This window comes from Rutidosis leptorrhynchoides, chromosome 4, assembly GCF_046630445.1.
Source record: "Rutidosis leptorrhynchoides isolate AG116_Rl617_1_P2 chromosome 4, CSIRO_AGI_Rlap_v1, whole genome shotgun sequence".
Lineage (NCBI taxonomy): Eukaryota > Viridiplantae > Streptophyta > Magnoliopsida > Asterales > Asteraceae > Rutidosis > Rutidosis leptorrhynchoides.
Window position 1 is genome coordinate 91275386 of NC_092336.1, and position 24572 is coordinate 91299957.

Below are 24572 nucleotides of genomic sequence, written 5' to 3' on the forward strand. Positions count from 1 at the left end.
TAACTTATTTTTCCGACTATAAACCTATACTTTTTCTGTTTAGATTCATAAAATAGAGTTCAATATGAAACCATAGCAATTTGATTCACTCAAAACGGATTTAAAATGAAGAAGTTATGGGTAAAACAAGATTGGATAATTTTTCTCATTTTAGCTACGTGAAAATTGATAACAAATCTATTCCAACCATAACTTAATCAACTTGTATTGTATATTATGTAATCTTGAGATACCATAGACACGTATACAATGTTTCGACCTATCATGTCGACACATCTATATATATTTCGGAACAACCATAGACACTCTATATGTGAATGTTGGAGTTAGCTATACAGGGTTGAGGTTGATTCCAAAATATATATAGTTTGAGTTGTGATCAATACTGAGATACGTATACACTGGGTCGTGGATTGATTCAAGATAATATTTATCGATTTATTTCTGTACATCTAACTGTGGACAACTAGTTGTAGGTTACTTACGAGGACAGCTGACTTAATAAACTTAAAACATCAAAATATATTAAAAGTGTTGTAAATATATTTTGAACATACTTTGATATATATGTATATATTGTTATAGGTTCGTGAATCAACCAGTGGCCAAGTCTTACTTCCCGACGAAGTAAAAATCTGTGAAAGTGAGTTATAGTCCCACTTTTAAAATCTAATATTTTTGGGATGAGAATACATGCAGGTTTTATAAATGATTTACAAAATAGACACAAGTACGTGAAACTACATTCTATGGTTGAATTATCGAAATCGAATATGCCCCTTTTTATTAAGTCTGGTAATCTAAGAATTAGGGAACAGACACCCTAATTGACGCGAATTCTAAAGATAGATCTATTGGGCCTAACAAACCCCATCCAAAGTACCGGAAGCTTTAGTACTTCGAAATTTATATCATATCCGAAGGGTGTCCCGGAATGATGGGGATATTCTTATATATGCATCTTGTTAATGTCGGTTACCAGGTGTTCAACATATGAATGATTTTTATCTCTATGTATGGGATGTGTATTGAAATATGAAATCTTGTGGTCTATTATTATGATTTGATATATATAGGTTAAACCTATAACTCACCAACATTTTTGTTGACGTTTTAAGCATGTTTATTCTCAGGTGATTATTAAGAGCTTCCGCTGTCGCATACTTAAATAAGGACGAGATTTGGAGTCCATGCTTGTATGATATTGTGTAAAAACTGCATTCAAGAAACTTATTTTGTTGTAACATATTTGTATTGTAAACCATTATGTAATGGTCGTGTGTAAACAGGATATTTTAGATTATCATTATTTGATAATCTACGTAAAGCTTTTTAAACCTTTATTGATGAAATAAAGGTTATGGTTTGTTTTAAAATGAATGCAGTCTTTGAAAAACGTCTCATATAGAGGTCAAAACCTCGCAACGAAATCAATTAATATGGAACGTTTTTAATCAATAAGAACGGGACATTTCAAAATGGACAAAGGTTGAAGCTTTATTGGATCTATGCAATAAAGAGGCAATCTTGATGTTCAAAACTTGTAGAATGATAGATTTTACTCTTAGTTGAGTATTGATGGTTGAACCTTGGTCAAAGTGATGCTAAAACATCAAAGAGTTGTACACTTGAAGCTTACAAGCATCAAGGATGAGAACCGTGATGAGCATCAAGCACCAAGAACCTCACCGGAGCACTTGTTTGCTTTTTTCGGGGTCTGATCAGACTCCTGGGCTTCTGAAAATTGATTTTCACAAAGATCGTTTCGAGTAGATGACTTTTCATTTAGGCCTCGACTTAATCCAATATACGGTTTAGGATTTATAACCTTCCGAAAGTCACTACGCCTTTGTAACGTTGTGCTGAAATTTCTGACCTACTCGCACTTAAACCATCACCACGGTCAAATAAAGACGATTTAGGTTCTTAAAATTGGTTAGGGTTAGAGGACTCACATACGGAGCCATGGCCACTGACTACATGTCTTTTCTATTTGTATAGAGGTCGTAACAGCTGTCCGAAGTCATCCTTTTGTTTCGATCTCTATTCTTGTTAAACTTACCTTAGTGTTGATGAATGATGATGATAATGATGATGTTGATGATGACATTTAAACTTAATTTATTCACTTTTAACCCTTTTGGGACAACATACTGACCTAGTGACCTTTGACTTAGGTTGACGACCTTTCGGACCGACTTACTACCTGCATACGTTTCATATCGACTTTTACTGCTTATTCACTGTGAGTTATAGCATCCCTTACTACTTTTTACTATTTTTGGGACTGAGAATACATGCGCTTTTTACATTTTACATATTAGACACGAGAACTTAAACTTTACATATGTGTGGGTGATATAACGGCACAAAGATTCCCATTAGCTCGGTAACGTTTAATCATTGGTTTCCTAACCGTGAACGCGAATCTTAGATATGGATCCATAGGGTTTGACAATCCCACTCGAGCTAGTCGTGCTAGCATTCAATGGGTGTTTAATACTTCGAGGACAAATGCACTCGCCAAGTGCACTTTTAGGGGGTGATATACATACGTTAAGTCTAGTTACCGGGTGCCCACGGTTAAGCATATACTTTTTATACTGATTTAAACTGCTGATTGAAGCACTGAAATCTCGTGGTCTACATTACTTTACTGATTACAAACTATAGCTCACCAACATTCGCGTTGACTTTTAAGCGTGTATTTCTCAGGTGCTTAGACGATGTTGCTTCCGCTGTTAGAATTGTTGTCTTGGTGTTATAGACTTGCTGTTATAGACCTACTGTGTTAGATTTCCGCTGCATTACTTAGAGATGCCTCAATCATGAAACTTTTTCTTTTCATTCGTAACTTATGTTATTTTCAAATAATGACTTTGTAAGGCATTTTGTGTCACGTTATCTTTTGTAAAATGCTATCTTTTATGAATGCAAAATTGGTTTTCAAACAGCATATAGTGTTTGACCTTGTAATGATCCTGTTGTTGATGAACCGTACACGATGGTTTTGTACGGGGCGTCACATTTGGTATCAGAGCATTAGTTGTAGGGAATTAGGTTGCATTAGTGAGTCTAGACCAGACCGAGTAGGATTCACTAATAGGACTAATCTACAACTTTCTCGTTTACTTGTTACTGCTTACTACTGCTGCATGTTACTGCTTACTTATACTGCCGTATGATCTTGCTGCATGCTACTGCTTACCCTTACTGCTATGTGAACTTGTTGTATGCTATTGCTTATCCTCGTTACTGTATGCTACTGTCTGCTTTCGATTGCATGTTACTTTGTTTAGACCTGTTGTTATTGCCACGCAATGTAATGCGGTAGATGATCTAGATTGCTGTAGTGCCTGATTACGTGCTTGCTATATGTCTTACTGACATGGAAAAAGTTATTTTTCCTTGTTCAGATGTCAGACATGATGCCCATAACCTTTGACTTCGAGAGTGACTCAGAGACGACTGTTGCCTTGCCTACTATTGTTGCTGATTCACCGCTACCCTTCGATGACTCTGGCAATTCGCCTTCTGGAGATAGTGGACTCATGCTTGACCGGATGGACGTCTCAGACGGAGACGAGGATCCCGAGATGATTCCAGTTAAATGACCCGTCCTAATCCATCTGGACGAAGTCATCAATATTTGATCCCAGATCGATGATCGACTCCAAGTAATGTCTTTAAAATGAGCAAATGCACATCGGAAGATTTCTTTCATACCTGAGAATAAACATGCTTTAAAGTGTCAACCAAAAGGTTGGTGAGTTCATTAGTTTATCATAAATAATCATTTCATAATTTTAATAGACCACAAGATTTCATATTTCCATTTCTCATAAACATACGTCCCATGCATAGAGACCAAATTATCATTCATATGGATTGAACACCTGGTAACCGACATTAACAATATGCATATAGAATATCCCCATCATTCCGGGATCCTCCTTCGGACATGATATAAATTTCGAAGTACTAAAACATCCGGTACTTTGGATGGGGCTTGTTGGGCCCGATAGATCTATCTTTAGGATTCGCGTCAATTAGGGTGTCTGTTCCCTAATTCTTAGATTACCAGACTTAATAAAAAGGGGCATATTCGGTTTAATAATTCAACCATAGAATGTAGTTTCGATTACTTGTGTCTATTTCGTAAAACAGTTATAAAAGCAGCGCATGTATTCTCAGCCCAAAAATATATAAAGGGTAAAAAGGCAAATGAAACTCACGCATATAAATATTGTAAAACAGTTAATAAAGCATTTGCATGTATTCTCAGCCCAAAAATGTAATAAGTAAAAAGGGAATCAAATGAACTCACCTAATGTATTTTGTAGTAAAAATACATATGACTTATATTGAACAATGTAGGGTTGGCCTCGAATTCACGAACCTATATCATTTGTATATCTTATTAAGACATATAATCGTAATCGAACAAATTTATTTATTATTATTAATTATTATTTTAGTAACTTGTACGTTTCATTAATAACTAAATTAACTATATTTATTTTTATATACATTAAATAGATAATTAGTATTTATTACAAAAATATTAATATAGTTATGTTTTATGTAACTAATATATTTGTATATAGAAAATCTTTATTTGATATATTAATAATACTAATAATAATAATGATAAAAATAATAATATTAGTGTTAGAAATAATAAAATTGATAATAAAAATAATAATGATAAAATTAATGATTATTCTAATAATACTAATAATGATAGTTCTAATAATAAAAATGATAATTTTTATAAAAAAAATATTAGTTTCAATATAAATACTACTTACCTTAAAAATGATAATACTAATACATTCATTAATAATTAATAATCATAATCATAATGGAAATAATAATAATACTTATATTAATAATAAACATGATAAAATTAATAATAATAATGTTAAGACTACCTTAAAAGGCTTAAAAAGATATAGTGCCCGAGCTGGGACTCGAACCCGCGACCTCACGTTAACAGACACAGCACCCTAAACATCTTTCTGTTCTTTCATTTCTGTTTAAAACACCACCCATTAATATATAGCTAGTATCTATAGTGCTGTCAGATTCCTCTTCTACATAAAAAAAAATCTGATTCAGCCCAGGTTCGATCCTGTGACCCCTTGGCTATCCCAAACATCACCAAACCACTACTCTATGTCTACATATTTGAAATAACCGCCATTTGAATACTATATAACCCTCATAATAACTGACTTTTCATTTTCTTACTCAATAATCATCATAATCGTCTAACGCTTATTATCATCCTTTCTTATACTATCCCGTTATCATCATTAATATTGTCACATATGTACACCATCTCCATGGTCCTTATCATCATCAACCTATCACCTAATCCTGCGGTTTTATTTCATCTTCATCATGTCACGTTTTCACCCTCTTTACTATATATTATCACCATCGTCACTCTTATCATCCTACATCATCGTTAACGTTAACATAGTGACACTATCATCATCATGGTCACGTATCATCATCATCTTGTGCCACAGTATCATCTCGTCATTTCACTTTCATTCCCATCTGTCTCGTATAATAAAAAAATAGAAGTAGTGGCCTGATCTAATTAATGTTATTACGGCCCAATACTTATTCTATTAGGAACTCCTTCGGCCCAATAAACTAACCAAGTTCACGATGGCCCAAGATCAAGTAGAAAAAGGATACGACGAAGGATACCAGCTGGTTTGGTTGTAGTTTAATTCGAATAGAATTTTATTGAATATATTACAGATACAATTCCAAACACAATTCTCCTTTTGTCTGCCACTAGACTAAAAGTAGTTCCACTTGCCCAACATATCATGAATTCTATAATGCTTTTTAAAGATACTTAATCAAATTGGAACTTGAAACTGGGAATATATTTATATATATATCTATGATCCGTGACCCCCTCTCCCATCTTGCTATCGAGAAAAAAAAAATAGAAAATAACATCACGATGCAGCAGTTTTCGGTTTATGTGAGTGGTGATGGGGTGGCATTTTGGGTAATTCACAAATGAAACGAGAAAGCAGTAAATATCAATAAGGGTTTCTTGAAGGAAATGGTTGTTCATGTGGTCCTTGCACGTAACGCAAACATACAGAAAAGATGAGAGAGAGAGAGAGAGAGAGAGACGATGAAAGATGGAGATAGGGTGATTCGATTGTGGTTGTATAATCATAGTGTTGAAGTGGGTTTTGTAAGTAGTAGCAAGGATTAACGATGATTAAATGGTGATTGATAAGGTGGTGGAAGTGTTCGGTTGTTGTTTGTTTGATGATCGAAGATAATGCTTTGTATGTAAATTTTGGGTTTGTAATTCCCATTGGTATTTTCATCGGAGATTAGATGTTTTGCGGGTTTTAGAGAAATAGAAGGTTAAGAAGGAAAGGTGTTGATCATGGTGATCGTTAAAACTCAAAGATTGTTGTTGCAAGTGATCGGGTTGTCCTTGATGGGTGATCGAATTATAACACGACATAGAAAAGCAAGTGGTGATGGATTATGGTGACTTGAGGATGGTGGCACATGTAGGTGGTGAAGGGTGGCGATGAGTAGTAGCCTCGGGTGTTTCTTGGTTCAAGGTTGTGAACACTTGTGTGATCCTATATATAATTCTATGTATACATAGAATATAGAATATAGAAGGTAGAAGGAAAGATAGAAAGATAAATTAGATAAAATAGGTAAGTTAGATAGAATACATATAATGGATTCGACTGGTGATGATTGAAATTTAAAACAGTAATAAGCATGATGAGATATGTTAGTTGAATTGGAGTGGAGTGCAACAAAACAAAGAACCAAAAATATAAAGTAAGAAACAATAATTCTAATTCATCATTTACGATCACGGATGTAATAATAAATTAAAGTAATAATATAAAATTAAATATAATTATATTATAACATAGTAATAAAACATGTGAGAAATATTTAGCCATCGTCAATTTTTGAATAAAAAATTTACATCAACTGTCCCGCTCGATTCTGGGTAAAATATAAAAAGTGTTAAAATTAAATAATTAGATCCTAAATATACTTTTAATAAGCCTATAACTTATATATCTCTTTTTTTTTATCCCCGTTTATTTTAAAATTACATAAGTTCGAATTTAACCTTTTGAATGATAAACGAGTGTTATTAATGTTTCCTAATTGAATTCAAAACCATTTATTTTTGAATTACATAAATATATATTAACTAACAATTTAATTATAAATTTAAATCATTAAATCATATAATACTTTATTTAATATCTCTAATTAATGTCATATATATATATATATATATATATATATATATATATATATATATATATATATATATATATATATATATATATATATTAATACAAGCAATATAATATATACTTATATATATTTATTTACACGCAATGTTCGTGAATCGTCGGGAATATCCAAAGGTCAATTTCATACATGCACACAGTTCAAAGTTTTTGGAGAATTCAATATTACAGACTTTGCTTATCGTGTTGAAAATATATAAAGATTAAGTTTAAATTTAGTCGGAAATTCTCGGGTCGTCACAGTACCTACCCGTTAAAGAAATTTCGTCCCGAAATTTGAGTGAGGTCGTCATATATAACTATAAAAATGTTTTCATGACGAATATGAGTTGATAAATAGAGTTTTATCATCATTGAGTAATATGGAATAAACAATTCGGTTATTCGAAGCGTACGAGTGAAGCTATTACAAAAGAATGAAATGAGAAACAAAGATTTGTTTTTAACTTTTGACGTAGACAGGTTAGAATTTAGAAATTAAGGCGCGTCTTAACTTTCGACATTGCCTTGGTTGAATTCCGGAATTTAAGGGATTTAAGGAAAATTTTGAAGATCTATAAGATCTGATTCTTCGAGATTTATGGAAATTAAGATCTCTTTCATTAAATACGGTGATCTGCCCCGATTACTACGTCTGATATTTCCTTTATAAATTTACCTTTTCTGTTCCATTTATTTTCACCACTTCTATACTCAATTCCCAAATTCAAAAGATTTATGAAAATGCTTAACCCTGTTTTGATCCTTGTTCTTATTCTAACTATCGCAATGATTGTTCTTCTTTTCCAACTCCCATCTGAAGAATCTGTTTGTTTCTATTATGCTCCAGGGATTATTGTATTCATAATCCTCCCATGTCTTTATGTGGTGATAAACATTGATATACACGGTTTGTAATTCCTATGTTTGTGATCGGCTTTATATTTTTTTCTTTATTTTTCGGAGCTCCATGCTCCTATTTTCTCTCCCCGACTTTAAATCAAGCGAATAATGGTCCAGAATTCATAGATATAGCGTTTCGAATGAATATAACATTCTAAGCACGAAAGAGCATATTCTCATAATTTGATTGGTCAAATTACCAAAATCACCGAGGATGGAACTATCAATAATATCTTTTATTGATATGTTCGAAGGTGAAACAGAATGAATGAGTCGTGTAACATGGCACATGATGACGTTATGATCTGTGAATCATCACGTTCCATTAGAAACTCAGCATGACTTACTGTAATATAATCATGTTGATCAAGTGTCATTATATTATACTAATTCATGCATCAGTTCCCAACATTATTTCAATAACATTCATATTTTAAGCTCGAAAGTTTATAGAATATAGAAACTAACAGTTTCTATATGATGTAACACTGATATCATGAAGAGATTAATGATTTCAGATAAGAATACTTATGAAAATATCTTCAGAAATATGGAGGATATTTATAATGAAAGATACGATGATATCTTGGAATTTCTAATATCGATGGATGATGAAGAAGATTTATCCGTAAGGGTTTAGATTCGGAAGCAAGGTATTTGCTAAAGACTTCATCAGAAATAGAATCATTTGGATTCTTTGAAGTCAAACTTATTCTTTGTGATTTGTCCACAGCTTCCTTCATAGTTTCGCATAATCCGCTTTTCAGTACTAAATTTCTATTGAATGTTTTCAATATAATGATACACAGTGAGCACGAGGAGGTATATAATTTCGGACGAGAATATTTATGAAAATATCCTCAGAAATATCGAAGATATTGATGATGATATTTTGAAATTTCTATGTTCGATGGTTGATGGGGAAAGGATTTCCGTAAGATTTTAACATGAGTACGGAGCAAGGTATTCATTGAAGGTTTCATTGGATCCAGAATTACCTGGATTCTTTGAATATATGGTATGGTCCTTGTATTTGTCCTTGGTCTTCTTCATAGATAGCTCAATCTGTTTTTCAATACCCAATTTTCTGTCGAGCGTTCCCAACACTCCTTTCCTTATCATCAAACTTTTGGTCGTTTAGACCATCTACCATTTTTCTGTTTCCTCTGCATTTAATGCTATGATATCTGAATCATCGGTTATCAATTCGAGGTGGTTTCAGGAGAATTGTGTTTTTAGATGATTAAACGCTGATGGTAATATGATGGAATATGAAAGGTTCCCCGGTAACAATAAAAGAGCACGCATATATATCAAAGTTATAATAAGGTTGTTTTGAATGAAAAGTCGAAGTTGACTTGCTGGAGCTGTGACAAAATTGACTAATTTGAAAAGAGATTGCAAAGTTATTTTCGGTAATAATAACGCTAAAGGAATTAGCACAGCTATGCGTTAAACGTTTACTCAGTTTCTGAGAGTTTTCAGGTGCATAATAATATGCATCGATCTTTTCTTCCATAGGAAATGTGTAGTTGATTCATCCTCTCGATTGAGGTGTTTTCAAGAATCACGAAAGGTTTGAACGCGGATTGTAATCGTCAAGATACAATTGAGGTTTAAGATGAAATCAAGTGGCAAACTTGAAGAATTGTTTAGTTTCATATGTTATAATCAATATTTTAATTCATTTTAATTGTCCAGTGTTGGTAGTCCACAGTTGATATTCCACAGTAACAGTCCAGTAATTCACATATAATTTAATATATAATATTCGAATTGATTAATAAATATCGTGACCCGTGTACATGTCTCAGACTCGATCACAACTCAAAGTATATATATTATTATAGAATCAACCTCAACCCTGTATAGAGAACTCGATCATTACTGCATATAGAGTGTCTATGGTGATTCCAAATAATATATATAGATGTGTCGATATGATATGTCAAAACCTTGTATACGTGTCCCGATATTTGGAGTGCGGAAAAATAAATAACAGAAATTAAATGACGATAAATAAAGTGCGTAAAGTAAATAACAGAAATTAAATGACGATAAATAAAATTGCGAGAATGTAAATTGCGATAAATAAACTGCGATAAATAAAATGTAATAAGGAATTAACAGTTAGCTAGGAACAATTAGCTAGAAACAGTTAGCGTGGATTCTTAACAAAATTTCTCATAGTTAATTTGTTTATTTCTAACAAATTTTATTTTGTCAAATGTTTCTTCATTATGCAACTTGTTGGATTCTGATAGGTCAAAATCCAAATAGGTAATTGGATGAATATGGTTATTCTGTGGTGAACGGATTTGTATATCGGTGGATGTAAGTAGGATAGTATATGACTGTTGAAACAGATTTGAAGAACGTACAATGTAACTTATTAATGTGAAGTTTAAATAGTTCTCGGGTATTACCTACCCGTTAAAATATTTTCACCATTAACAGTTTGTACAAGAGAATTTTTAATCACAAACTTTATGAAAATATACTTACATATATATTTTCTTCAGATGTAACCATGGATTTAACGAGTCAATATGATATTAAACTCTTTTGATTTACAGTTTGAACAAGTAGATATAATCTCTAAAACATTTGAGTTTACATAATCATCATGTCAAACGAAGATAAATGATGTAGAAAGTCATGTGAAACGATGATTATACTCGAAGTACAGAATGAGATGTCGAAGCTGGTGATGCGGATGTTGTGGTTGGTGGTACTAGTGCTGTTGGTGCTAAGGTTGGTGATGTGACTGGTGTTGGTGATACCGCTGATGCTTGCAAACTGTGTACCGTGCTCTCTAAAGTTAACACTCGAGCTCGGAGTTCTTTAACTTCTTCTACTAACCCTGATTGGTTATCAGTGTGGGGTATAGGTTGGATATCTTCTCTAGTTCCGTTAATGGTAGTCTCAAGACGAAAAATTCTGGCAAAAAGGGTATAAACGGTGTTGCGAACAGGTTCGCCGGTGAGCGGGTCGAGTACTCCAAGGTTAGGTGGTAGATTCGATTCATGATATGGAGTACCTTCTTCTCTTCTCCATAGGGTGAGTATGTCGCGAACCCACCCCCATTTTCTCCAGTAATCACGATAGTTGATTGATTGGTGTGTTCCTATCACGCTGTCTTCGGAGTCAGAGGAACTTGGTCGATTCGTAGAGGCCATCTTACGCGATCTCAGGAAAGATTTTTGATATGAAGAGTTTAGTGACAGTAATTGATAGCTGGATGCTATTCTCAATGCATAATTTACATAGATATATATAGTACCAGGATCTCTTAAATTAAGGAGAAATTTAAGAGAGATATCAGACAAGGTCTACAGTAACAGATACGCTAAGATATGAATTGGCAGATACACTAAGATACGAATTTTTGTCTATACACTATTCATGCAATCATTGCAGTAAGATGTGTCTAGACTAAGAATGATAAGCAGGTAATTTCTTAAGGATGATAAGCAGATGATTTCCGACTAAAATTTATAAGCAAAACTTTTGACATGCAGACACGGTCGAAGTCCAGACTCACTAATGTATCCTAACAACTATCAGTTAGACATACTAATGCAAGACCTGGTTCGCTAAGACCACCGCTCTGATACCAACTGAAATGACCCGTCCTAATCCATCTGGACGAAGTCATCAACATTTGATCCTAGAGCGATGATCGACTCCAAGTAATGTCTTTAAAATGAGCAAATGCACAGCGGAAGATTTCTTTTATACCTGAGAATAAACATGCTTTAAAGTGTCAACCAAAAGGTTGGTGAGTTCATTAGTTTATCATAAATAATCATTTCATAATTTTAATAGACCACAAGATTTCATATTTCCATTTCTCATAAACATACGTCCCATGCATAGAGACCAAATTATCATTCATATGGATTGAACACCTGGTAACCGACATTAACAATATGCATATAGAATATCCCCATCATTCTGGGATCCTCCTTCGGACATGATATAAATTTCGAAGTACTAAAACATCTGGTACTTTGGATGGGGCTTGTTGGGCCCGATAGATCTATCTTTAGGATTCGCGTCAATTAGGGTGTCTGTTCCCTAATTCTTAGATTACCAGACTTAATAAAAAGGGGAATATTCGGTTTAATAATTCAACCATAGAATGTAGTTTCGATTACTTGTGTCTATTTCGTAAAATAGTTATAAAAGCAGCGCATGTATTCTCAGCCCAAAAATATATAAAGGGTAAAAAGGCAAATGAAACTCACGCATATAAATATTGTAAAACAGTTAATAAAGCATTTGCATGTATTCTCAGCCCAAAAATGTAATAAGTAAAAAGGGAATCAAATGAACTCACCTAATGTATTTTGTAGTAAAAATACATATGACTTATATTGAACAATGCAGGGTTGGCCTCGAATTCACGAACCTATATCATTTGTATATCTTATTAAGACATATAATCGTAATCGAACAAATTTATTTATTATTATTAATTATTATTTTAGTAACTTGTACGTTTCATTAATAACTAAATTAACTATATTTATTTTTATATACATTAAATAGATAATTAGTATTTATTACAAAAATATTAATATAGTTATGTTTTATGTAACTAATATATTTGTATATAGAAAATCTTTATTTGATATATTAATAATACTAATAATAATAATGATAAAAATAATAATATTAGTGTTAGAAATAATAAAATTGATAATAAAAATAATAATGATAAAATTAATGATTATTCTAATAATACTAATAATGATAGTTCTAATAATAAAAATGATAATTTTTATATAAAAAATATTAGTTTCAATATAAATACTACTTACCTTAAAAATGATAATACTAATACATTCATTAATAATTAATAATCATAATCATAATGGAAATAATAATAATACTTATATTAATAATAAACATGATAAAATTAATAATAATAATGTTAAGACTACCTTAAAAGGCTTAAAAAGATATAGTGCCCGAGCTGGGACTCGAACCCGCGACCTCACGTTAACAGACACAGCACCCTAAACATCTTTCTGTTCTTTCATTTCTGTTTAAAACACCACCCATTAATATATAGCTAGTAACTATAGTGCTGTCAGATTCCTCTTCTACATAAAAAAAAATCTGATTCAGCCCAGGTTCGATCCTGTGACCCCTTGGCTATCCCAAACATCACCAAACCACTACTCTATGTCTACATATTTGAAATAACCGCCATTTGAATACTATATAACCCTCATAATAACTGACTTTTCATTTTCTTACTCAATAATCATCATAATCGTCTAACGCTTATTATCATCCTTTCTTATACTATCCCGTTATCATCATCAATATTGTCACATATGTACACCATCTCCATGGTCCTTATCATCATCAACCTATCACCTAATCCTGCGGTTTTATTTCATCTTCATCATGTCACGTTTTCACCCTCTTTACTATATATTATCACCATCGTCACTCTTATCATCCTACATCATCGTTAACGTTAACATAGTGACACTATCATCATCATGGTCACGTATCATCATCATCTTGTGCCACAGTATCATCTCGTCATTTCACTTTCATTACCATCTGTCTCGTATAATAAAAAAATAGAAGTAGTGGCCTGATCTAATTAATGTTATTACGGCCCAATACTTATTCTATTAGGAACTCCTTCGGCCCAATAAACTAACCAAGTTCACGATGGCCCAAGATCAAGTAGAAAAAGGATACGGCGAAGGATACCAGCTGGTTTGGTTGTAGTTTAATTCGAATAGAATTTTATTGAATATATTACAGATACAATTCCAAACACAATTCTCCTTTTGTCTGCCACTAGACTAAAAGTAGTTCCACTTGCCCAACATATCATGAATTCTATAATGCTTTTTAAAGATACTTAATCAAATTGGAACTTGAAACTGGGAATATATTTCTATATATATATCTATGATCCGTGACCCCTCTCCCATCTTGCTATCGAGAAAAAAAAAATAGAAAATAACATCACGATGCAGCAATTTTCGGTTTATGTGAGTGGTGATGGGGTGGCATTTTGGGTAATTCACAAATGAAACGAGAAAGCAGTAAATATCAATAAGGGTTTCTTGAAGGAAATGGTTGTTCATGTGGTCCTTGCACGTAACGCAAACATACAGAAAAGATGAGAGAGAGAGAGAGAGAGAGAGAGAGACGATGAAAGATGGAGATAGGGTGATTCGATTGTGGTTGTATAATCATAGTGTTGAAGTGGGTTTTGTAAGTAGTAGCAAGGATTAACGATGATTAAATGGTGATTGATAAGGTGGTGGAAGTGTTCGGTTGTTGTTTGTTTGATGATCGAAGATAATGCTTTGTATGTAAATTTTGGGTTTGTAATTCCCATTGGTATTTTCATCGGAGATTAGATGTTTTGCGGGTTTTAGAGAAATAGAAGGTTAAGAAGGAAAGGTGTTGATCATGGTGATCGTTAAAACTTAAAGATTGTTGTTGCAAGTGATCGGGTTGTCCTTGATGGGTGATCGAATTATAACACGACATAGAAAAGCAAGTGGTGATGGATTATGGTGACTTGAGGATGGTGGCAGATGTAGGTGGTGAAGGGTGGCGATGAGTAGTAGCCTCGGGTGTTTCTTGGTTCAAGGTTGTGAACACTTGTGTGATCCTATATATAATTCTATGTATACATAGAATATAGAAGATAGAAGGTAGAAGGAAAGATAGAAAGATAAATTAGATAAAATAGGTAAGTTAGATAGAATACATATAATGGATTCGACTGGTGATGATTGAAATTTAAAACAGTAATAAGCATGATGAGATATGTTAGTTGAATTGGAGTGGGGTGCAACAAAACAAAGAACCAAAAATATAAAGTAAGAAACAATAATTCTAATTCATCATTTACGATCACGGATGTAATAATAAATTAAAGTAATAATATAAAATTAAATATAATTATATTATAACATAGTAATAAAACATGTGAGAAATATTTAGCCATCGTCAATTTTTGAATAAAAAATTTACATCAACTGTCCCGCTCGATTCTGGGTAAAATATAAAAAGTGTTAAAATTAAATAATTAGATCCTAAATATACTTTTAATAAGCCTATAACTTATATATCTCTTTTTTTTATCCCCGTTTATTTTAAAATTACATAAGTTCGAATTTAACCTTTTGAATGATAAACGAGTGTTATTAATGTTTCCTAATTGAATTCAAAACCATTTATTTTTGAATTACATAAATATATATTAACTAATAATTTAATTATAAATTTAAATCATTAAATCATATAATACTTTATTTAATATCTCTAATTAATGTCATATATATATATATATATATATATATATATATATATATATATATATATATATATATATATATATATATATATATATTAATACAAGCAATATAGTATATACTTATATATATTTATTTACACGCAATGTTCGTGAATCGTCGGGAATATCCAAAGGTCAATTTCATAAATGCACACAGTTCAAAGTTTTTGGAGAATTCAATATTACAGACTTTGCTTATCGTGTTGAAAATATATAAAGATTAAGTTTAAATTTAGTCGGAAATTCTCGGGTCGTCACATCCAGCACCACCCATCCCTAGACTCCCAGAGCCACAGCACCATTCCGGTGGTACTGTGATTCCTGGGGGAAATGGAGACGGTCCTTTCCGTAACGAGCATGGACATTGGGATAGACGCACCGCTGATGGACGTGTTGTACCGATTCCACCCGGTAGATATCGACTTATGATCACCGGTCAGACGCTTTCTCCCGCCCGCGATGATCCTGCATTTCCTTTCGACGATTCAGACGGATCATCATCCGACGACTCCAGCGAGGAGGATTCTGAGGAGGAGCCCGTACAGCCACCCTCTACCCCGCCGAAGAAGAGGTATCGTTTTAATGGTACTATTATCCCAGGGATTAACAGAGGAAGATCGTTCATGGACGTACGTGGACAGTTGGTTAGGGTCACAGCCAGTAAGCGGGTCATACCGTATCTGAAATGTCCCGTTCTTATTGATTAAAAACGTTCCATATTAATTGATTTCGTTGCGAGGTTTTGACCTCTATATGAGACGTTTTTCAAAGACTGCATTCATTTTTAAAACAAACCATAACCTTTATTTCATAAATAAAGGTTTAAAAAGCTTTACGTAGATTATCAAATAATGATAATCTAAAATATCCTGTTTACACACGACCATTACATAATGGTTTACAATACAAATATGTTACATCGAAATCAGTTTCTTGAATGCAGTTTTTACACAATATCATACAAACATGGACTCCAAATCTTGTCCTTATTTTAGTATGCAACAGCGGAAGCTCTTAATATTCACCTGAGAATAAACATGCTTTAAACGTCAACAAAAATGTTGGTGAGTTATAGGTTTAACCTATATATATCAAATCGTAACAATAGACCACAAGATTTCATATTTCAATACACATCCCATACATAGAGATAAAAATCATTCATATGGTGAACACCTGGTAACCGACAATAACAAGATGCATATATAAGAATATCCCCATCATTCCGGGACACCCTTCGGATATGATATAAATTTCGAAGTACTAAAGCATCCGGTACTTTGGATGGGGTTTGTTAGGCCCAATAGATCTATCTTTAGGATTCGCGTCAATTAGTGTGTCTGTTCCCTAATTCTTAGATTACCAGACTTAATAAAAAGGGGCATATTCGATTTCGATAATTCAACCATAGAATGTAGTTTCACGTACTTGTGTCTATTTTGTAAATCATTTATAAAACCTGCATGTATTCTCATCCCAAAAATATTAGATTTTAAAAGTGGGACTATAACTCACTTTCACTGATTTTTACTTCGTCGGGAAGTAAGACTTGGCCACTGGTTGATTCACGAACCTATAACAATATATACATATATATCAAAGTATGTTCAAAATATATTTACAACACTTTTAATATATTTTGATGTTTTAAGTTTATTAAGTCAGCTGTCCTCGTTAGTAACCTACAACTAGTTGTCCACAGTTAGATGTACAGAAATAAATCGATAAATATTATCTTGAATCAATCCACGACCCAGTGTATACGTATCTCAGTATTGATCACAACTCAAACTATATATATTTTGGAATCAACCGCAACCCTGTATAGCTAACTCCAACATTCACATATAGAGTGTCTATGGTTGTTCCGAAATATATATAGATGTGTCGACATGATAGGTCGAAACATTGTATACGTGTCTATGGTATCTCAAGATTACATAATATACAATACAAGTTGATTAAGTTATGGTTGGAATAGATTTGTTACCAATTTTCACGTAGCTAAAATGAGAAAAATTATCCAATCTTGTTTTACCCATAACTTCTTCATTTTAAATCCGTTTTGAGTGAATCAAATTGCTATGGTTTCATATTGAACTCTATTTTATGAATCGAAACATAAAAAGTATAGGTTTATAGTCGGAAAAATAAGTTACAAGTCGTTTTTGTAAAGGTAGTCATTTCAGTCGAAAGAACGACGTCTAGATGACCATTTTAGAAAACATACTTCCACTTTGAGTTTAACCATAATTTTTGGATATAGTTTCATGTTCATAATAAAAATAATTTTCTCAGAATAACAACTTTTAAATCAAAGTTTATCATAGTTTTTAATTAACTAACCCAAAACAGCCCGCGGTGTTACTACGACGGCGTAAATCCGGTTTTACGGTGTTTTTCGTGTTTCCAGGTTTTAAATCATTAAGTTAGCATATCATACAGATATAGAACATGTGTTTAGTTGATTTTAAAAGTCAAGTTAGAAGGATTAACTTTTGTTTGCGAACAAGTTTAGAATTAACTAAACTATGTTCTAGTGATTACAAGTTTAAACCTTCGAATAAGATAGCTTTATATGTATGAATTGAATGATGTTATGAACATCATTACTACCTTAAGTTCCTTGGATAAACCTACTGGAAAAGAGAAAAATGGATCTAGCTTCAATGGATCCTTGGATGGCTCGAAGTTCTTGAAGCAGAATCATGACACGAAAACAAGTTCAAGTAAGATCATCACTTGAAATAAGATTGTTATAGTTATAGAAATTGAACCAAAGTTTGAATATGATTATTACCTTGTATTAGAATGATAACCTACTGTAAGAAACAAAGATTTCTTGAGGTTGGATGATCACCTTACAAGATTGGAAGTGAGCTAGCAAACTTGAAAGTATTCTTGATTTTATGAAACTAGAACTTTTGGAATTTATGAAGAACACTTAGAACTTGAAGATAGAACTTGAGAGAGATCAATTAGATGAATAAAATTGAAGAATGAAAGTGTTTGTAGGTGTTTTTGGTCGTTGGTGTATGGATTAGATATAAAGGATATGTAATTTTGTTTTCATGTAAATAAGTCATGAATGATTACTCATATTTTTGTAATTTTATGAGATATTTCATGCTAGTTGCCAAATGATGGTTCCTACATGTGTTAGGTGACTCACATGGGCTGATAAGAGCTGATAATTGGAGTGTATATACCAATAGTACATACATCTAAAAGCTGTGTATTGTACGAGTACGAATACGGGTGCATACGAGTAGAATTGTTGATGAAACTGAACGAGGATGTAATTGTAAGCATTTTTGTTAAGTAGAAGTATTTTGATAAGTGTATTTAAGTCTTTCAAAAGTGTATAAATACATATTAAAACACTACATGTATATACATTTTAACTGAGTCGTTAAGTCATTGTTAGTCGTTACATGTAAATGTTGTTTTGAAACCTTTAGGTTAACGATCTTGTTAAATGTTGTTAACCCATTGTTTATAATATCAAAAGAGATTTTAAATTATTATATTATCATGATATTATGATGTACAAATATCTCTTAATATGATATATATACATTAAATGTCTTTACAACGATAATCGTTACATATATGTCTCGTTTCAAAATCATTAAGTTAGTAGTCTTGTTTTTACATATGTAGTTCATTGTTAATATACTTAATGATATGTTTACTTATCATAATATCATGTTAACTATATATATAACCATATATATGTCATCATATAGTTTTTACAAGTTTTAACGTTCGTGAATCACCGGTCCACTTGGGTAGTCAATTGTCTATATGAAACCTATTTCAATTAATCAAGTCTTAACAAGTTTGATTGCTTAATATGTTGGAAACATTTAATCATGTAAATATCAATCTCAATTAATATATATAAACATGGAAAAGTTCGGGTCACTACAGTACCTACCCGTTAAATAAATTTCGTCCCGAAATTTTAAGCTGTTGAAGGTGTTGACGAATCTTCTGGAAAGAGATGCGGGTATTTCTTCTTCATCTGATCTTCACGCTCCCAGGTGAACTCGGGTCCTCTACGAGCATTCCATCGAACCTTAACAATTGGTATCTTGTTTTGCTTAAGTCTTTTAACCTCACGATCCATTATTTCGACGGGTTCTTCGATGAATTGAAGTTTTTCGTTGATTTGGATTTCATCTAACGGAATAGTGAGATCTTCTTTAGCAAAACATTTCTTCAAATTTGAGACGTGGAAAGTGTTATGTACAGCCGCGAGTTGTTGAGGTAACTCAAGTCGGTAAGCTACTGGTCCGACACGATCAATAATCTTGAATGGTCCAATATACCTTGGATTTAATTTCCCTCGTTTACCAAATCGAACAACGCCTTTCCAAGGTGCAACTTTAAGCATGACCATCTCTCCAATTTCAAATTCTATATCTTTTCTTTTAATGTCAGCGTAGCTCTTTTGTCGACTTTGGGCAGTTTTCAACCGTTGTTGAATTTGGATGATCTTCTCGGTAGTTTCTTGTATAATCTCCGGACCCGTAATCTGTCTATCCCCCACTTCACTCCAACAAATCGGAGACCTGCACTTTCTACCATAAAGTGCTTCAAACGGCGCCATCTCAATGCTTGAATGGTAGCTGTTGTTGTAGGAAAATTCTGCTAACGGTAGATGTCGATCCCAACTGTTTCCGAAATCAATAACACATGCTCGTAGCATGTCTTCAAGCGTTTGTATCGTCCTTTCGCTCTGCCCATCAGTTTGTGGATGATAGGCAGTACTCATGTCTAGACGAGTTCCTAATGCTTGCTGTAATGTCTGCCAGAATCTTGAAATAAATCTGCCATCCCTATCAGAGATAATAGAGATTGGTATTCCATGTCTGGAGATGACTTCATTCAAATACAGTTGTGCTAACTTCTCCATCTTGTCATCTTCTCTTATTGGTAGGAAGTGTGCTGATTTGGTGAGACGATCAACTATTACCCAAATAGTATCAAAACCACTTGCAGTCCTTGGCAATTTAGTGATGAAATCCATGGTAATGTTTTCCCATTTCCATTCCGGGATTTCAGGTTGTTGAAGTAGACCTGATGGTTTCTGATGCTCAGCTTTGACCTTAGAACACGTCAAACATTCTCCTACGTATTTAGCAACATCGGCTTTCATACCCGGCCACCAAAAATGTTTCTTGAGATCCTTGTACATCTTCCCCGTTCCAGGATGTATTGAGTATCTGGTTTTATGAGCTTCTCTAAGTACCATTTCTCTCATATCTCCAAATTTTGGTACCCAAATCCTTTCAGCCCTATACCGGGTTCCGTCTTCCCGAATATTAAGATGCTTCTCCGATCCTTTGGGTATTTCATCCTTTAAATTTCCCTCTTTTAAAACTCCTTGTTGCGCCTCCTTTATTTGAGTAGTAATGTTATTATGAATCATTATATTCATAGATTTTACTCGAATGGGTTCTCTGTCCTTCCTGCTCAAGGCATCGGCTACCACATTTGCCTTCCCCGGGTGGTAACGAATCTCAAAGTCGTAATCATTCAATAATTCAATCCACCTACGCTACCTCATATTCAGTTGTTTCTGATTAAATATGTGTTGAAGACTTTTGTGGTCGGTATATATAATACTTTTGACCCCATATAAGTAGTGCCTCCAAGTCTTTAATGCAAAAACAACCGCGCCTAATTCCAAATCATGCGTCATATAATTTTGTTCGTGAATCTTCAATTGTCTAGACGCATAAGCAATCACCTTCGTTCGTTGCATTAATACACAACCGAGACCTTGCTTTGATGCATCACAATAAATCACAAAATCATCATTCCCTTCAGGCAATGACAATATAGGTGCCGTAGTTAGCTTTTTCTTCAATAACTGAAACGCTTTCTCTTGTTCATCATTCCATTCAAATTTCTTCCCTTTATGCGTTAATGCAGTCAAGGGTTTTGCTATTCTGGAAAAGTCTTGGATGAACCTTCTGTAGTAACCAGCTAGTCCTAAAAACTGGCGTATGTGTTTCGGAGTTTTCGGGGTTTCCCACTTTTCAACAGTTTCTATCTTTGCCGGATCCACCTTAATACCTTCTTTGTTCACTATGTGACCGAGGAATTGAACTTCTTCCAACCAAAATGCACACTTTGAAAACTTAGCGTACAATTCTTCCTTCCTCAATACTTCTAACACCTTTCTCAAATGTTCACCGTGTTCTTGGTCATTCTTTGAGTAAATAAGTATGTCATCAATGAAAACAATGACAAACTTGTCAAGGTATGGTCCACACACTCGGTTCATAAGGTCCATGAACACAGCTGGTGTATTAGTTAAACCAAACGGCATGACCATAAACTCGTAATGACCGTAACGTGTTCTGAAAGCAGTCTTTGGAATATCATCTTCTTTCACCCGCATTTGATGATACCCGGAACGTAAGTCAATCTTTGAATAAACAGACGAGCCTTGTAGTTGATCAAATAAGTCTTCGATTCTCGGTAGTGGGTAGCGATTCTTGATGGTAAGTTTGTTCAACTCTCGGTAGTCGATACACAACCTGAATGTACCATCTTTCTTCTTGACAAACAAAACAGGAGCTCCCCACGGTGATGTGCTTGGTCGAATGAAATCACGCTCTAAAAGTTCTTGTAATTGGCTTTGCAGTTCTTTCATCTCGCTGGGTGCGAGTCTGTAAGGAGCACGAGCTATTGGTGCAGCTCCTGGTACAAGATCTATTTGATATTCAACGGATCGATGTGGGGGTAATCCCGGTAATTCTTTCGGAAATACATCGGGAAATTCTTTTGCGACGGGAACATCATTGATGCTCTTTTCTTCAGTTTGTACTTTCTCGACGTGTGATAGAACAGCATAGCAACCTTTTCTTATTAGTTTTTGTGCCTTCAAATTACTAATAAGATGTAGCTTCGTGTTGCCCTTTTCTCCGTACACCATTAAGGGTTTTCCTTTTTTTTTCGTATAATGCGAATTGCATTTTTGTAACAAACGATCTCTGCTTTCACTTCTTTCAACCAGTCCATACCGATTATCACATCAAAACTCCCTAACTCTACTGGTATCAAATCAATCTTAAATGTTTCGCTAACCAGTTTAATTTCTCGATTCCGACATATATTATCTGCTGAAATTAATTTACCATTTGCTAATTCGAGTAAAAATTTACTATCCAAAGGCGTCAATGGACAACTTAATTTAGCACAAAAATCTCTACTCATATAGCTTCTATCCACACCCGAACCAAATAAAACGTAAGCAGATTTATTGTCAATAAGAAACGTACCCGTAACAAGCTCCGGGTCTTCCTGTACCTCTGCCGCATTAATATTGAAAACTCTTCCGCGGCCTTGTCCATTCGTGTTCTCCTGGTTCGGGTAATTTCTAATAATGTGGCCCGGTTTTCCACATTTATAACAAACTACATTGGCATAACTTGCTCCGACACTACTTGCTCCGCCATTACTCGTTCCGACACCATTTGTTCCTTTCGTTCTATTAACCCCTGGTCCGTAGACCTCACACTTCACCGCGCTATGACCATTTCTTTTACACTTGTTGCAAAATTTGGTGCAGAACCCCGAGTGATACTTTTCACACCTTTGGCATAGCTGCTTCTGATTGTTGTTGTTGTTGCGGTTATTATTGTTGTTGGGATGATTGTTGTAGTTGTTGTTGTTGTTGTTGTTGTTGTTGTTGTTGGGCCGTTTGTTGTAGTTGCGATTGATGTTGCGATTGTTGGGATAATTGTTGCGATTATTGTTGTAATTGCTGTTGTTGTTGTATTGGTGATTCTTATCACCGTTATCCTCCCACTTTCTTTTGACTTGCTTCACATTGGCCTCTTCAGCAGTCTGTTCTTTAATTCTTTCTTCAATCTGGTTCACTAGTTTGTGAGCCATTCTACATGCCTGTTGTATAGAGGCGGGCTCGTGTGAACTTATATCTTCTTGAATTCTTTCCGGTAATCCTTTCACAAATGCGTCGATCTTCTCTTCCTCATCTTCGAATGCTCCCGGACACAATAGGCACAATTCTGTGAATCGTCTTTCATACGTGGTAATATCAAATCCTTGGGTTCGTAACCCTCTAAGTTCTGTCTTGAGCTTATTGACCTCGGTTCTGGGACGGTACTTCTCGTTCATCAAGTGCTTGAATGCTGACCACGGTAGTGCGTACGCATCATCTTGTCCCACTTGCTCTAGATAGGTATTCCACCATGTTAACGCAGAACCTGTGAAGGTATGCGTAGCGTACTTCACTTTGTCCTCTTCAGTACACTTACTTATGGCAAACACCGATTCGACCTTCTCGGTCCACCGTTTCAATCCGATCGGTCCTTCAGTTCCATCAAATTCCAAAGGTTTGCAGGCAGTAAATTCTTTGTAGGTGCATCCTACACGATTTCCTGTACTGCTAGATCCAAGGTTATTGTTGGTATGTAGCGCAGCCTGTACTGCGGCTATGTTTGAAGCTAGAAAAGTACGGAATTCCTCTTCATTCATATTCACGGTGTGTCGAGTAGTCGGTGCCATTTCCTTCAAAATAGTCAAATGGAACAAGTTAATCATACAGAATATTAAGAGTAGTTAATAGTATTTCGTAGCATAATATGAACTCATTTATAAAAGCTTTTTCTTCATATTAGCGTTTTATAAGTTTAAATTCGGGTAGTACCTACCCGTTAAGTTCATACTTAGTAGCTAATATACAATTCAACTACTACAATTCTATATGAAAAACTGATTATAATAATATTTCGCGTTCAAACTTTTATACAATATTTTACAAACTTACAATACCGCTTATTTTACATAAAGCATGAAATATAGCACACAATAACTTTGATACAAGATAGTTGTGAAGATAATTCTAGCTAGTACACAAGTCGTTCAGCAAAGACAATAAAGACACGTAATTCATACGTCCAGAAACAAGTCATGCATTCTGGTTTTACTAGGATTACTTCCCATCCTTGGTCTTGTGGAAC